This window comes from Neophocaena asiaeorientalis, unplaced genomic scaffold (genome assembly GCF_003031525.2).
Source record: "Neophocaena asiaeorientalis asiaeorientalis breed wild unplaced genomic scaffold, Neophocaena_asiaeorientalis_V1.1 scaffold248, whole genome shotgun sequence".
NCBI classification, from domain to species: domain Eukaryota; kingdom Metazoa; phylum Chordata; class Mammalia; order Artiodactyla; family Phocoenidae; genus Neophocaena; species Neophocaena asiaeorientalis.
Genome location: NW_020185320.1, coordinates 1,584,726 through 1,600,451, shown reverse-complemented (window position 1 = coordinate 1,600,451; position 15,726 = coordinate 1,584,726). Strand labels below are relative to the sequence as shown.

Genomic DNA, 15,726 nt, shown 5'->3' with positions numbered 1-15,726 from the left:
AAGCGGTTTGCCTTACCAGACTCCCCCAGAAGAGGCCACATAATGTATTATTTGGGAAATTTAGTTAAAAAACAAAATCTCCTCCAAACCTAGAAAACCTCTCCACCAAGGTAAAAGAGAAAGAAAACAATTTTATTATCGAATAAAACCAGAATATGATACTCATCACAGGCAATTCACCAAAGAGATTGCAAAGACAGAGGAAAGTCTTTTACACAGCTAAGTGGATACAATTCACTGCATTTATGTGTTCAAGATAAAACTGCTAATTCTATCATATCTTTATGACTGGAGGTAGGAATTGCTGTTTGGAGTTGGGGGACAGTTGAAATTAGGCCCATCTTCTCCCAGGAAGCTGGAGATAGGGCCTTACCTTCTTTGATGGTCACATTTCAAAGAGATGTGATCTCAGGTCTGTGAGAGAACATTCCTGAGCTGGCAAGAGATTAACTTAGCATTTGAACTTACAGTAGCAAGAGAAGTCCTCCTGGAAGCCCTCCTGGAAGCCTTAAGACTGGCCTGCCCACCTAAACACAAGTGCCCAGGAGCAGTCCCAGAACCACAGGTGTTCTGTTAACCAGGTATCCTGGCCATGGCACAGGAAGCTAAGGTCAACTCTGAGGACAGAAAGGTGAAACCTCTTTCTGAAAAGCTACTTGATAACCTGTTTGACCATGATCTTTAAGCAACATAGCCCATAAAGCACAAATTTTGAAAGTAGACTTGCACTAAAAGCCATGCTCCATCATTTATGTTGTCTGATTTTGAGCTAATTGATGAGTTAATTTTTCCAAAACTCAATGTCCTTGTCTGTAAAATGGAGATGATCCCTTCCACAGAGAGCACATAAGAAGAGTTATTAAGCACTCACGTTACTATCATTGAAGCAAAAGAATATAGAAGCTTGGAGCACATACTCTGAACCTGCCTGGCTTTCATCCCAGACCCACTTTAGCGAAAATCACTTATCTTGTTGCCCAATTTCTTCATAAGTAAAGTATTTAGAGAAGTATAAATGTGTATACACATATAAGTGTGTAATCAGTGTTGGCTATGATTCTTTTAATTCTCATTAGTGTTTCCAAGATGCTAAAGCAAACCTTCCATCTCACTCCTTTCTCTTTTTCTTCTACTTCTCTCTTCACCTTCACCTCCCTTTTGCCCATGGGGATGGAGAAAGAGTGTTAGGATTATATTCCATCATGCTTTCAAGTTGTTTCTTTCATTTTTAATTAGGTAGAAACCCCTTGAATTGCAATATCTCTAGACACGATATTATCCAGATTAAACCCATTTAAAAGCAAATGGAAATAATTTGAAAAACCTAAGAAGCACAAAATTCCAAAACTGCAGTAGAGAGAAGGCTTCTGGCTTTCATCCTTTCTTAATACTTATTGCCTTCCCTCTTCATTTGTTTCTTTCCTTGGCAGTTTCTGAATTAAAGGAGAAAAGCCTAGCCTTTCATGCCATTTCATACCTACTTAACAATTTACATCACTCTTAACAAAGCCAACTATATACCCAGAGACAGAGTGACTACTAATTGCCCTCCAAATACGTAACAGTAATCATTCTAGGTGGAGACCAGATCTGGGGGCAATGCTCAGCTAAATAAACAACCCTAATCAAGTCCACTGACAAACTAGAGTATTACATAAAGAATATTTTTAAACATCTACATTAGTTGACCAGATGCAAGCCATTTATTCTATTTCGTTGAAACTAAATACAAATCAAAGCCTTAATGTGTTGTGTAGTGTCTATGGAGATGGGAATTAACTGTCTCTCCATCTAAAAAATAATGCAGTGTCCTGGAACTGGTAGTATTAACTCCCAGGTCTTAGGCCTTCATCTGTTGAGTAGCCATGATTAAAACTGTCTACCAAGTTTGATTTGGCCATATAATAAGCCAGAACTTGGGAGTGGGGGGTAAATAATGAACATCATTTTGGGTACTATAGTCCAATGGGACAATTTAATCTTTCACTTTTCAACCAGCCGCATTTGCATCCACTTTCCAAGACTGGCCTCTAGAGATCTGGATCCTATATTTGCTATTTACCAAATGTAAATACCTTGAGCCAACCAATGAAACTCTCTGCACCTCAAATTTCTGTTCCATAAACTACAGATCATGATACTGCAATGGACTGAAAGTTTGTGTCCTCCCAAAACAAATATGTTGAAACCCTAATCCTGATGTTGATGGCATTTGGAGGTGGGACCTTTAGGAGATAATTAGGTAATGAAGGCAGATCCCTCATGAATGGGATTAGTGCCCTTATAAGAAGAGGCCAGAGAGCTAGCTCTCTTTCTGCCATGACTGGATACAAGAAGTCAGCAGCCTACAACCCAGAAGAGAACCTCACCAGAACCCGACCTTCCTGACCCCCTGATCTCTGACTTACAGCCTCTAGAACTGTGAGAAATAAGTGTCTGTTGTTCATAAGCCACCCACTCTATGCTACTTTGTTATAGCAGCCCAAGTTGACTACAACAGATACCTTGCCTCATGTGGTTATACAAGGGGTAAATGTGACAGTGTGGGTAAAATCTACACTCCTAACCACTAATTCTAATTCCTAAACCCCCTTAAGGCTGTGGCCCATAGCCTACACTCAATAAATATTGGTTCCCTCCCCTTTCCTTTCCCTTCCAGTCAAAGGGTCTATTTGTCAGGCTCAGACCACAGATTCAATGTCATCCACCCAACCCTGTAGGAAAATAATTTAATTCTGACTCACTCTTCAAATCCTAACCTTATCCTGCTCCCTCCATGGTCCTGTTCATCCTATGCTGAAACAATCTCTCCTTTCTCTGAATCCCTCTATAGCTGTTATTTTGTTCCCATTCACAGTACGCAGGCACATTCAGCTGGTGATACATTTTGCTTAGCCCTTTCTCTGTCTCCATCACTAGATCCTCGAGAGTATCTCTGGTGCCATAGTCACAGTATATGCTTATCTGCTTCTGGGTTCCTCTGCAAGAAACCCTGAGGCAATGCTGGGTTCGAGTGTTTATTAGGAAAAGGATCTCAAGAAACACAAGTGGGGGAAGCAAGGAAGGGGTGGGAGGAATGCCAATAAAGCATGCTCTGATGAGCTGATGGCCACTGTGGGCAGCGAGAGCTCAGTCCCGCTGAGGATCCCCTGAAAAGGAGCCTTCAGAAGTATCCCACCAAGGAATGGCAAAGCTGGAGTACTCATCCCTCACTGTTAAGAGCTGACCTCGGGGCATCCATTTCCACACTTCCAGCAGCCTTGTACATGCACCATACAAACCCTTTTGGTTGCAGGTCTTCCTTGCTTTGCTTCTCTTGAAGCAAAGAGACATGAACATTTAAGGTGGGAGGCTGCCAGTGTGCACAGGAGCTGTCTGCTGCAGCTGCAGGCGAACTCAGGGATGGGGCTCAATAAAAATCTAGATGGTATGGAACGAATGGAAAAAAATATTGCATAAACACTGCCTATATCTTAATGTAAAGTCACCCATCTAGAAGTTACACCAGATTTTTTTTTATCCACTATTCTATTTAACATATAATGTTCTAAGACCCAATTCTGGAGTGTTCTAGAATAGAGATCATGGGTATTTTACTCTCCAATTCTGTTTAGGAGATTGTCGAAGTCCCTGGGTTTTGTAAAAGACGAAGAGGAATGTGGGAGCTGGTGGCTACCAGGAACTTTTCTCAATCATCTTTTGAATACGCCTTATGAATGTACAGTGACTTGTCCAGACCCAAACAGCAAGTCAGCTCTCAGACTGGAAAAACAACTTGGCATTTCTCAAGTTTACCAAAAGCCCAATCAAGTGAGACAAGTAATTAACTACTCACACAACCCACATCCTTGACTCTCCACCTCACTAACTATTCCGTTCATGCTTCCATCACATTTTCTTTCCTCCTACAAATACTGTGACTTTATGTTTCCACAGAGCTGCTGCTCCAGGAAGACCACAACTCCGGGATTCTACATAGCTTCTCTTTATCCCTCACTATTTCCCCCAAACACTGTGGGTGGTAACAGTAGAAGCCCATAATTTTGGTGCCAACATGTAATATTTTTAATCAGGCTATACAATTCACACAGGAATTTCTTGGGGGAATGTCAGCTTTTACATCTTACATTTTTCTACGTTAATAATGATAAGATTAGCCTAAAATCGACTAAAAAATAAATGTAAAAGCGGTAATAAAACTCAGAGTTGCTTATCAATTTTTATCAACTCCAGTCCTCTTGTTTTGTAATAGCTCTAATTTGACACCTTAAACTAAAGCAAAGATTCTCAGATCAAGCTCAGAGTCTTCAAAGATTCAGGAACATTTGACCAGAGTTTAGCACAAACCACTGCTCAGAATGAGGGCTTAAATAAACATAAGCAACTCTGGGAAATTGTGTACACTCTCAAAACTGATTCTAAACCAAACTAAAGATGACCATCTTTAAGAGCTATTATTCTGGGGCAAAACAAAAATGTGAAAAGTTTCCTCAGGATTAAACTTTTAAATTATTCCTGTTCGAACTGTTTCTTTTTTATTGTTTTTTAACTTTATTATGGTGCTAAGCTAAGAGGAGATCATTTTATTTGGGTAAGCTAGAATCTCCTACCATTTTTATTCACAAATATAAAACTGCCTAATGAATGCCAAATATTCTCATCACCCATGTTTTACAACTACTTTCAAAGAACAGAATTTTCAAAATCACATGAAAACCAGGAAGCCTCAAGCAAAGAGCTTACTAACTGCACCTCTTCCTTAGCTACATTTTTAAGAAACAGAAGAGGGAGGAGACCCGAGAACACGAAAGGGAAGAACAAAAACAAAAGACCTGTGTACATGCCAGGTGCAGACTTGGGAAGGTCTGGGCACAATGAAAGCAAAAGTGTAGTGCTGGCTTTAGCAGCACATATACTAAAATCGGAACAATACAGAGAAAATTAGCATGGCCCCTGCCCAAGGATGGCACACAAATTCCTGAAGCGTTCCACATCTTTAAAACAAACTTATGGCTGCCAAAGGGGAAAGTGGGGACAGAGGAGGGATAAATTAGGACATTGGGATTAACATGTACACACTACTATATATAAAGTAGATAACCAACAAGGACCTACAGGGAACTATACTCAATATTTTGTAATAACTTATAAGGGAGGGACTTGCCTGGCAGTCCAGTGGTTAAGACTTTGCCTTCCAATGCAGAGGGTACAGATTTGATCTCTAGGCAGAGAGTTACGATCCCACATGTCTCACAGCCAAAAAACCAAAACATAAAACAGAAGCAGTATTGTAACAAATTTTTAAGACTTTAATAATGGTCCACATCAAAAAAAAAAATCTTGGGAATTCCCTGGTGGGGCAGTCGTTAAGAATCACCTGCCAATGCAGGGGACAAAGGTCCGATCCCTGGTCCAGGAAGATCCCAGGTGATACAGAGCAACTAAGCCCGTGCACCACAACTACCGAGCCTGCACTCTAGAGCCCGCGTGCTGCAACTACTGAGCCCATGTGCTGCAACTACTGAGCCCATGTGCTGCAACTACTGAGCCCATGTGCTGCAACTACTGAGCCCATGTGCTGCAACTCCTGAAGCCCATGAGCCTAGAGCCCGTGCTCCACAACAAGAGAAGCCACCGCAATGAGAAGCCCGCGCACCGCAACGAAGAGTAGCCCCCGCTCGCCACACCTAGAGAAAGCCCACACGCAGCAATGAAGACCCAACGTAGCCAAAAATAAAATTCTTTAAAAAATTAAAACCTATAAGGGAAAAGAATCTGAAAAACTATATATACATATATATATATATATATATATGTATGAATCACTGTGCTGTACACTGTGTTGTGAAACTAACACAACATTGCAAATCACCTATACTTCAATAAAAATAAAATTTTAAAAAGCAGAAGTGTGGAATGATTCCCAGCAACCATGAGGATCTTGGGAAGTGCTTAAAAATACAAGTGGTGGCCACGAACAAGAAATGTGTTCACAGCTCCTGTGGAGGAAAAAACAGCAAACATTACATTGAATAGACTCAGACACTTTAACAGGCAGATTTCTACCTTGTGGGATCTTTCTCTGTTTCCTCCTTACTGTACCAAACCCAGGACTGCCCATTTAGAAAGCAATCCTTCAACCACCCATAAGTATGTATTGACTCTTTTCAAGAGACCATGCTAGGTATTTTGGGAGGTGAAGAAGTAGAAGGTTCTGTCCTTGCTCTCAGAGTGGTTACAGCCTAGCTGGGGACTGGGTTGATAACATTCAGAAAGAAAAAATGAGCACCTCCAAGCAATCCCACGCTGCTGGATTCCAGACTCAACATGGCCTGGAGTGGAGGGGAGGAGTCTGGGGGAAGACTGACTGCCCCTTATTTACCATTTACCTTCTCTGAGCTTCCATTTCTGTACAATGAGGAACCTAGGATGTCGTGAGTTTTATAGAGTTGATAGCACAGTGTAAGTACTAAATAAACAGCTACTTCCACCATTATTATCATAAGCATCATCATTATTTAGTAGTATCTCCTAAAAGAACTTCCCAAAAGGTAGGGCAATGTCTTGCAAGTCCCACCCTGGAACTGAAATGCACTTGCCTACTGTTATCAATAGTATTTAGGGAAACTGACTACTTCATGGATTAAACGAATGTTTATTATTTGTTATCAGACTACATCCACCACAGATAATGTTCTCTGAGACACTGAAACCGAGCTCCCAACAAGGTCAACATCACTCACGTTCGGCAGATGAACAAGCAGACATTTGGAGCCATGCCGTTTATAACTAGTGTCCATCCGTGGGTGACAGGGAGCAGACTGATAAAATAAGCAATGTGCTCAGGTCAAAGTCACCCAAGGATGGAAGGGCTGGATTACAGAGGCTCTGTGACAGCAACTGCTTGTCAGGTGTCCTAGCAATTTTTCCACCAACTCAGACACCACCTTCTCCATGAACCCTTCTCAGAGACCCCCCAGACAGTTAGCTGCTTCTCCCTAGGAGTTAAGAGTATTTTCATACTATATAGTATATAATATTATGCTTGTCTATTTACATGTCCTTCTGCCCACTTAATGTGAATGTTCATCATGGTCTAGGGCTATAACTGAATCAAAACTTGTTGAAACTCAGAAGGTGTCACTTAAGGAATTTTTTGCCCTCAGAAAAATTAGATGAACCTGGCTCAGGCCTCCCAATCGCACCATCTTGGATGAGTCTCTTGTCCTCCCCACAAGAGCTGTGACATCCAACCCTATTCCTTCGAGACACTCTTGTCTCTGCTCCTGCCTCTGCACAGGCAGCTCTACCCCGAGGCACCCTAAAAGCAAAACCCACACCTATCATTTTTCCCAGAAAGGAACTCAGACACACTGAGCATATCATGGTTATGGTTGTTGGCTTGAAGATCAGAGGGTCCCTGGGGGTGGGGGCCCTTGTCACAGTACATCACAGGGCTCCCACCCTCACCTCTTGTCTTTCTCAGAAAACCAGCCCACGCCCATGCCCTGGTCTCCAGAAGCCCCAGCTCCAGCCACACACCTGCATCCTACACATGGAAATTTGGGGAAATCCAGTTCAGCCGTGTTCTCCTGCCTGCTTCTCTCCTGGGAGCCAGCCCCTGTCATTCCTAGTTTCTCCCAAAATTCCAGTGAATAAAATGTATTCACATAAATGAATAACTGAGTGAGCATTTGGCCCATAGCTGACACTTAATAAATAGTGGTGGAATATATGTAAAGGAGTGAATGAACAAATGAATGAACGGAAGCTAGTCATGTGTACCTCTAAATCAAGCTGGATTCCAGGTTGAGGTGCAGAATACATGAAAATGGACAAGTCAGCACAAGGCATCTGGCTGTCATCGAATTTCCTGATCAGACAGAATAAAAGCCTATATGGCATAGAGGTTACCTACAGGCTGGAATGTTTTCTATTTACTTATTTATTTCTTTATATTTCTTTTTATTTATTCTTTTTTTTTTTTTTTTTTTTTGGCTGCATTGGGTCTTCGTTGTGTCATGTGGGATCTTCCTTGCGGCATGCAGGCTCTTTTTTTGTCGTTGCGGTACACGGGCTCTTCGTTGCAGTGCGCAGGCTTCTCTCTAGTTGTGGCACGCAGGCTCTCTCTAGTTCTGGCATGCAGGTTTTCTCTCTCTAGTAGAGGTGCACAGGCTTAGTTGGCCTGCAGCATGTGAGATCTTAGTTCCCCAACCAGGGATCGAACCCACATCCCCTGCACTGGAAGACAGATTCTTTACCACTAGACTGCCAGAGAAGTCCCTGGAATGTTTTCTAAACAAAAGAATAAAGATACTATGCCTGAGAAGGAAAAGCAAACCTGGAGCAAGGGAAGATTCCTTAGTAAAGAAGCCCAGAGCACTTGCCTGTGACAAGAAGGCAGACAGTGAGAAGACTGGATTCCTGTCACCGTTGATGAACGTGCCCAACGCACAGTGAGGTCAAACGAACCAAAACCTCAGAGTTTGGAGCAGAGAAAGGTTTATTGCAGGGCCAAGCAAGGAGAATGGGTGGCTCGTGTTCAAAAGAACGCCCCCCCCCCCAACTCCCTGATGGTTTTCAGGGAAGAGTTCTTAAAGGTAAAATTTGGGGTGAGGGCTGTAGGGTACATAACCCTCCTCTGATTGGTTGGTTGGGAGGTAACAAGGTGGTGTTTCAGGAATCTCAGTCATCAGCCTTCTGATTCTGACCACTCTGGGGTCTATGTGCTTGGGCTCAGCCTGAAGTTACCATCCTCCACCCAGGTGGGGACTTAGTTCCTGTAGAAGAGCCCAGAGATATATATCAGATTGTTCTGTAAAAGGACACAGAGATGCTTTTGTACCTGGGAGGGCCCTGTAGGGCCCTGCTTGGCTTCATCACCAGAGCAGGCTCCCTTCCCTGATTTACCAAACCCCCATGGCCAGTACTGGAGCAAGGCACAGAATGTGGCTTCAGCTGTGAATCCTCATGGTCAGGGAACATCTGTCCCCAGCTCCAAAAAGGGCCTGATTGCCGGTCTTCACTGAACAGAAAATCCCCCCTTTCTCAGAGCCTTGGGGTGGACCTGCAAGCTCTCCTCACATCCCCATTGGCAGCCTCAGAAACCTCATCTCCAACCCCTGCCCCAGAGAGAAATGCCAGAAATATCCACATCATACTGTAAAAGACAGTTTTCCAGAAAGAACAGTTTTATCCACCCCTCCTTATGTGGGCTTTCAAATGTTGTTCTTTCCTTCTCTGCTGGGTATGAATGAATCACATCCTCAAGAAATACAGCCCGTTGAGTAAATCAGCACTCAGGAATGTCTTTGGAAATAAAGCTAGTTTGGCTGACTCATTGGACAAATGCAGCTGTAACCAAACACTTGAAGCCCTGAAACAGGTATCCTCTGGTATTTATTCAAGGTGGGCTACACTGGTGCCCAGGTATTTGTTGAACTAAAAGGGCAAGGCGGCTTAAGAGCCCTTACTCAGTGGGGTTACTCATTTACCTGAAAAAATGAGGAGAATCAAAACAGTCTGGGAATCTAGCTTTAGGAGTAGCATGGCTAAAGTTCCTTTTAAAGGAACAATATTAGGGAGCTACCAAGGAGAGGCTGTATGTATTTAGAGCATCTTTTATCAATGTGCTGGAAAAATTAAAGAGATTTAGGACTTTGTGTCCAAAGATAAACTCTGAAAAAAAGAACAATATTATTAGTTTATGGTCACACAATTTGTCCCTGGGTTTCAGACTTGATGGAATAATTTAGCATTACTGGGGAATGTGAGTCGAGCTGGAGGCAGTTCAGGAAATCGGGTGAGGCCCATCTGTCCTATGCAAATAAATAATGCTCCCAGACACAGGCAAGATTTCCATCTGCCTTCCAAAATCAGAGTGAACTCTTACGCCTAAAAATAAAGGGCAGTGAAGTATACTCACAATGCCATCTGAGTCTTCATCGCGGTGCGCGGGCCTCTCACTATCGCGGCCTCTCTTGTTAAGGAGCACAGGCTCAGTAGTTGTGGCTCACGGGCCTAGTTGCTCCGCGGCATGTGGGATCTTCCCAGACCGGGGCACGAACCCGTGTCCCCTGCATCGGCAGGTGGACTCTCAACCACTGCGCCCCCAGGGAAGCCCCCCCCCCCGTCTTTTGTTCGTCACAGCCAAAAGAGACCTGACTGCAAACCTGGCTGAAGGGGGTCACAGGTACCAGAACACAGGGGAGAGATCCTTGGCACCCCCTAGGTGATGGAAGGGAATCACAGGTGTCAGTACTCAACTGGGCACAGCACACCAAGTCACAAGAGAAATTTTTATTTCTCTTCTAAGCTGCAATAATACATCCTTCCAGACCACAATCCCTCAAATTTCATTCCAGTCCATGTCCTTCGAGTCCAGTTCAAGCTGTGGCTAGGAATTCAAAACAAACTGTGCTGGTTTTGAGAGCCATAAAGCTTTGCACAGAAAAAAAAAAAGAAAGCTAGTTGTTATTGTTAAGGGAAAAACTACACACATATTTGGCTCAAACCAGAGGAAAGGTGGGGCTAAAAGCCAAGTATAAAATGAAAAAAGTTCCTTTTTCCAAGAATGGGTGGGTTCGTCTTAATAAGTTAACGCCTGATAAGCCAGTGCAAAATCCAGGGTGGAGGCCTGCCCCAGTTCTAGCCAGGTCAAGTCAGCCTTAACACTGACTTGGAGAAATCCTTACCTGGGTGGACCTTGTCCTTTAGAGATAACTCCCAACATCCCTCCTGTTTTCTGGCCTTTCTCCACCCACTCTAATGCTCCTTTATCCACCTGCTCTCTCTTCAGCAAGATGCTCCCTTACAGGGGAACTACCAGCCTATTCAGTCCCTTTGTGTGAGATATGAAAGCATACATCCCAGCCTGACGGACGGATGGCACCTCTAAGGGGCAGGCAGCAGCCCTTATAAAGCTGTCCAATATTCCCCTCACCCTCAGAGGGCACAGGTTCACACAGAGATACACCCCATGACTGTCTTCATTCTTCTCCCCAGCTCTAACTCACAACCCAACATGAGAACCACCTCAAGCCAGGTCCCAGATCACCTGGCACTTTGTCACTTCCAAAGAGCCTCAGGTGACAATTTCCTAACCTCACCCTTGCTGGCATGCTAATTAAAAGTGGTTAAGAAAAAACAAGTGGTTAAGAAGAAAGCCTTAACCAGGGCCCTTCTTTCTCAGACACCGTTTTTGATGTTTGTTTATGATTTAAAGTGATACTTTTTTACTGTAGAAAGTATAAGAGCCTATTCTAATTCTTTTCTTTCTTTTTTTTTTTGCAAATTATTGAATAGGAATTTTTTGCATAAGGTATCATACTTATTCTCCTATGCCATTAAACATTTTTTGAAACATTGTAATGGCTGCAATATATTCCCTTGCATGAAAGTACCTGTTTTTTACCCTCAGCTTTATTGGGGTGTAATTGACAAATAAAAGTGTAAACTCTGCATTTTTACACCCCTCCCCACATTTTATGTTTTTGATGTCACAATTTACACCTTTTCATATTGTGTATCCATTAACAAACTACTGTAGCTACTTTTAATACTTTTTGTCTTTTAATCTTCATACTAGAGTTATAAGTGATCTACCCATCACCATTACAACATTAGAGTATTCTGAATTTAACTATATATTTACTTTTACCAGTGAGTTTTATATTTTCATATTTTCCTGTTACTAATCAGTTTCCTTTCATTTCAGCTTGAAGAACTCCCTTTAACATTTCTTGTAAGTCCTGTCTGGTGGTGATGAAGTCTTTCAGCTTTTGTTTGCCTGGAAAACTCCTTATCTTTCCTTCAATTCTGAAGGAAAACTTGGCCTGGTAGAGTATTTTTGATTGGGAGTTTTCCTTTTCTTCCAGCACTTTGAATATATCATCCCAGTCCTTTCTGGCCTGCAAAATTTCTGCTGAAAATTCTGATGATAGTCTTACGGGGGTTCCCTTGTACATAACAAGTTGATTTTTTTCTTGCTGCTTTTAAGATTCTCTCCTTGTCTTTAACTTTTGACAATTTAATCATAACGTGTCTCCGGGTTATGAAACCATGAGTCTCTTTGGTTCCTCTTATTTGGAACTCTCTGATCTTCCTGGATCCGGATGTCTGTTTCCTCCCCCAGGTTAGAGAAGTTTTCAGCCATTATTTCTTTGAATAAACTTTCTGCCTCTTTCTCTCTTTCTTCTCCTTCTGGCATCCCTATAACGCATATACTTGTCTGCTTGCTGATGTCGCATAAGTCCCTTAAATGATCGTCACTCTTTTTCATTCGTTTTTTCTTTTTGTTTCTCTGATTGGATGGATTTCACTGCCCTGTCTTCAAGTTTGTTGATCCTTTCTTCTGCTTGATCTAGTCAGATGTTGAACCCCTCTACTGAATTTTGCATTTCAGTTATTGTATTCCTCCGCTTTGTGATTTCTATTTGGTACTTTTTAAAATATTTTCTATATTCTTGTTGAAATACTTACTTTGTTCAGGCACTGCTCTCCTGACCTCAGGGAGCATCTTTATAACTTGTCATTTTGAACTCTCTATCAAGTAAATCACTTATCTCTGTTTCACGGTGCTTATGGTGTGTCAATGTGGGTTCATCAATTGTAACAAATGTACCACATTGGTGGGGAATGTTGATAATGGGGAGGCTGTGGCAGGGAGAGAGGGAAGAGGGTATGTAGTAACTCTGTACTTTACTCTCATTTTGCTACAAATCTAAAACTGCTCTAAAAATAAAGTCATTTAAAACTAAAACAAAACAAAAAAATTGTTTCTGGAGATTTATTTTGTTTTTTGTTTGGGACATATTCCTTGCTTTCTTCATTTTCCTTGACTTTCAGTGTTAGTTTCTGCACAAGGCTTGACAGCATGGTCTTGTGTAAGAGATAAATATCAATCACTCCTGCCTGAGCTGCTGTTTGTCTTTCAGACCTTTTGGTTGTCCAAGCCACCTTCTTTGTTCTTAGAGGCTTCCAGTAGTTGAATATGCCAAGACCCATCGGTGTCCCAAAAGAGAAGATTACATTCAATACCTAGATGCAGGCTGATTGGAAGCTGGACCCTCAGGCAGCAACTGGGAAAGTATGTAGTTAAGGTCCTTCCAGGGAGAAACTGGGAGATGGGTGTTTTAACCTGCTCTTTCTGCACTGGGCCCACAGGAGATTGTTCCTGTGCCCATTAAGAACTGCTTATTTGTTTGCTACAACCTTGTAGGACTTGTGAATGCAAGCTCTACTGACTATGAGAGCCAGGTGATCTGGGGGCCCATCTCTCAGATAGCAGCTACAAAAGGCGGGGTGCCAGATGTTTGTAAAACTCCTTCCAAAGACATACTGGCAACTTGGAGCCAGCTAGAGGGATAAGGAAAAGGAGGTGTTTGCCAGTTTCCCCAGCCTCTAGAGAGGACGGCAGGCAGCACCTAGATGTGTACAGATTAGACGCCTAACCCTCTGGCAGCAGTTTTCAAAGTATGAAGATGGACCCCTTTCAGGTTAAGACTGAGAAATGGTGGTTTTTGCTTGATCCCTTTTTGCTAGTTTCTAGATTTCTCTCAGAAGTAATTGCTCCCTGTGTACCTGTGTACTTAGTGTGTCCATGGGAGGAGGGGAGTTTGGAGCCTCCTATGTTGCCATCTTGGTGAACCCCCTCTGGAAGTATGGGAATTGTTCCATTGGGCCTGACTGTGATATGTCCATTTATGCATTACCCATTATTGCCTGTGGTTTTGGTTCCTAACCATTGTAGGAAAAGGCAAGGTGTGTATAAACAAATAGACTGGGCCCATCTCTTCTACCCCTAGTCACAGTTTAACTTGCTCTTTTGGAGATGACTAAATCTTCCAGGCAAGTTGGGAGAATGTCACTTGCTCTGGCAGGCCAATGGGGAAGGCAGTGTGCTAAGAGCACCTATTAGCACCTCCTCCATATCTCTCTCCCCTTTTCCTCTCCTTCTCTGCTCAGGAGACTAGGTGATAGGCCACATCAAAGAGCTCCTCCAGCCCTCCAGCTTCCCGTGGGTTTGTTGGAAGGGCGGCGACAAGAGATCAGAGAGATGGGAACAGGGAGGGAGAGGCATTTACTACCCTGGCTTCCTTCCTGCAGGATGGCCTCCACCAAAGAGCGGTCCCAGCTTCTCTCAAGGCAGCCTTTCCATATGACTCTCTGCCCTGGTAGCCGTACTCCCTCCCTGGCCACTTCAAGCCTAGGCTATTTCTAGCCCCACACTGAATTCCCCAGTAGTTCCCCCAAACCCTGCTCACGCCTTTGTAAACATTCCCTTAAATAAAACCTTCTTAAGTTACCCTATTCTGTTTCCTTCTGGGGCCCGGACTGATATAGCAGGGATGCACAAGTTCTCCTTTAATTAATTAATTAATATACCTACAAGTAGGGCCAGCTCCAGGTTTCACAAACGATTTTGCTTTTTCAGGTCCTTTGAGGTCCTACCATGAAAGAATAGGGAGCAAACTGGCAAAACAAGTCATAAAATGTTTCAGCCCATGATATGTGCTGTGAAGATGGGGCAAATAATGTGCTGTACAAGCACACATGAGACGGACCCACTCAAGCTAGATCCCTGAGTGTGAGGAAGAATTTAATGGGGCAGGGAAGCCCTCACCTGGATCAGAGAGCCTCCCTGCCTATGTTAAACTATGCCAGACTGCCTGCAACTTGAAGCTTGTTCTGGCACCAAAAAACTCATGTCAAGGAGAGTTATAGGACACCCGGCACATCATTCATTTATTTATTGAATGCCTCAATGTGCCAGGCTGTGTTCCAAGTAATGACCTCACTTCCAAGCATGCCTTTTATCCCTATATTCTCCCATCATGAAACAAAAGGCAAGTCACACACCATCACCATCATCACCATCATCATCATCTCTTATCTGCCATTAGACTTTGGTTTCTCACCTTTAGAACCACGTCTTCAATTTTCCATCACCCAGAACTCTTCCTCCTCTTAAGTTTTACATAAGATACCCTAATATCCTACTCTAGCAAACCCCTAGCTGGCTCATGTTCTCATTCCCACGGTACCTCCCCTTCTACCTCATACAGATATCTAGGACTTTAACGTTCCATTTATTTCCATTCACCTATTTCCTCTTGGATCCCCTTCCTTCCTTACTATTACCCCAAGATTCTGACAGGTCTCCCTACATTTAGGGTCTCCACCACTCAAATCATTTTCCACCCTGACATCAGGGAGATATTTCTAAAATTACTTCTGTTCATGCCACTCCCCAAGATCTTAGCAGGGCATAACAATCCTGAACTAGTCACTCTTCTTCAGACTTGGCGTGATCTCTTAAGGTTTGGAAATATTGGTTTGTATTGTGTTCTACCCAGAATGTTCTTTCCTCTTTCTGCTTCAGTGAGCCCTTATGGAACCACAGAATTCCAGTCTGTCATCACTTCCTCACCCTGGTAGATGAAGCTGAGAAAGAACTTAGAAGAAACAAAATATTCAGTAGAAATTTCATGTTTCTGCAACAGGGTGATCAGTGAAACCCTTTCTCACAGCTCACTGCATTGTGTCATTTTGCTTTTGTGGGCATAGAGTCTTCTAGAAACAATCATGATAGGTGTAGGATTCTGCCTCTGGTTGACATGGTATGTTCCAGGGACAAAAACAAGTGACCTCTGTTGCCTCTGCTACATCCCTGATCCCACTGCCCTGGTTCATAAGCCCACCATTGCTTCCACATACTAGGGCAGC

General features: G+C 43.0%; 1 non-coding gene across 1 annotated transcript; it reads left to right on the top strand.

Moving 5' to 3' along the window:
- Positions 1-4,891: 4,891 nt before the first annotated feature.
- LOC112392184 (U6 spliceosomal RNA) lies at positions 4,892-4,998 on the top strand. The gene has a single exon (XR_003001643.1). It is a non-coding gene; the product is annotated as a U6 spliceosomal RNA (small nuclear RNA).
- The last annotated feature ends 10,728 nt before the right edge of the window (positions 4,999-15,726 follow it).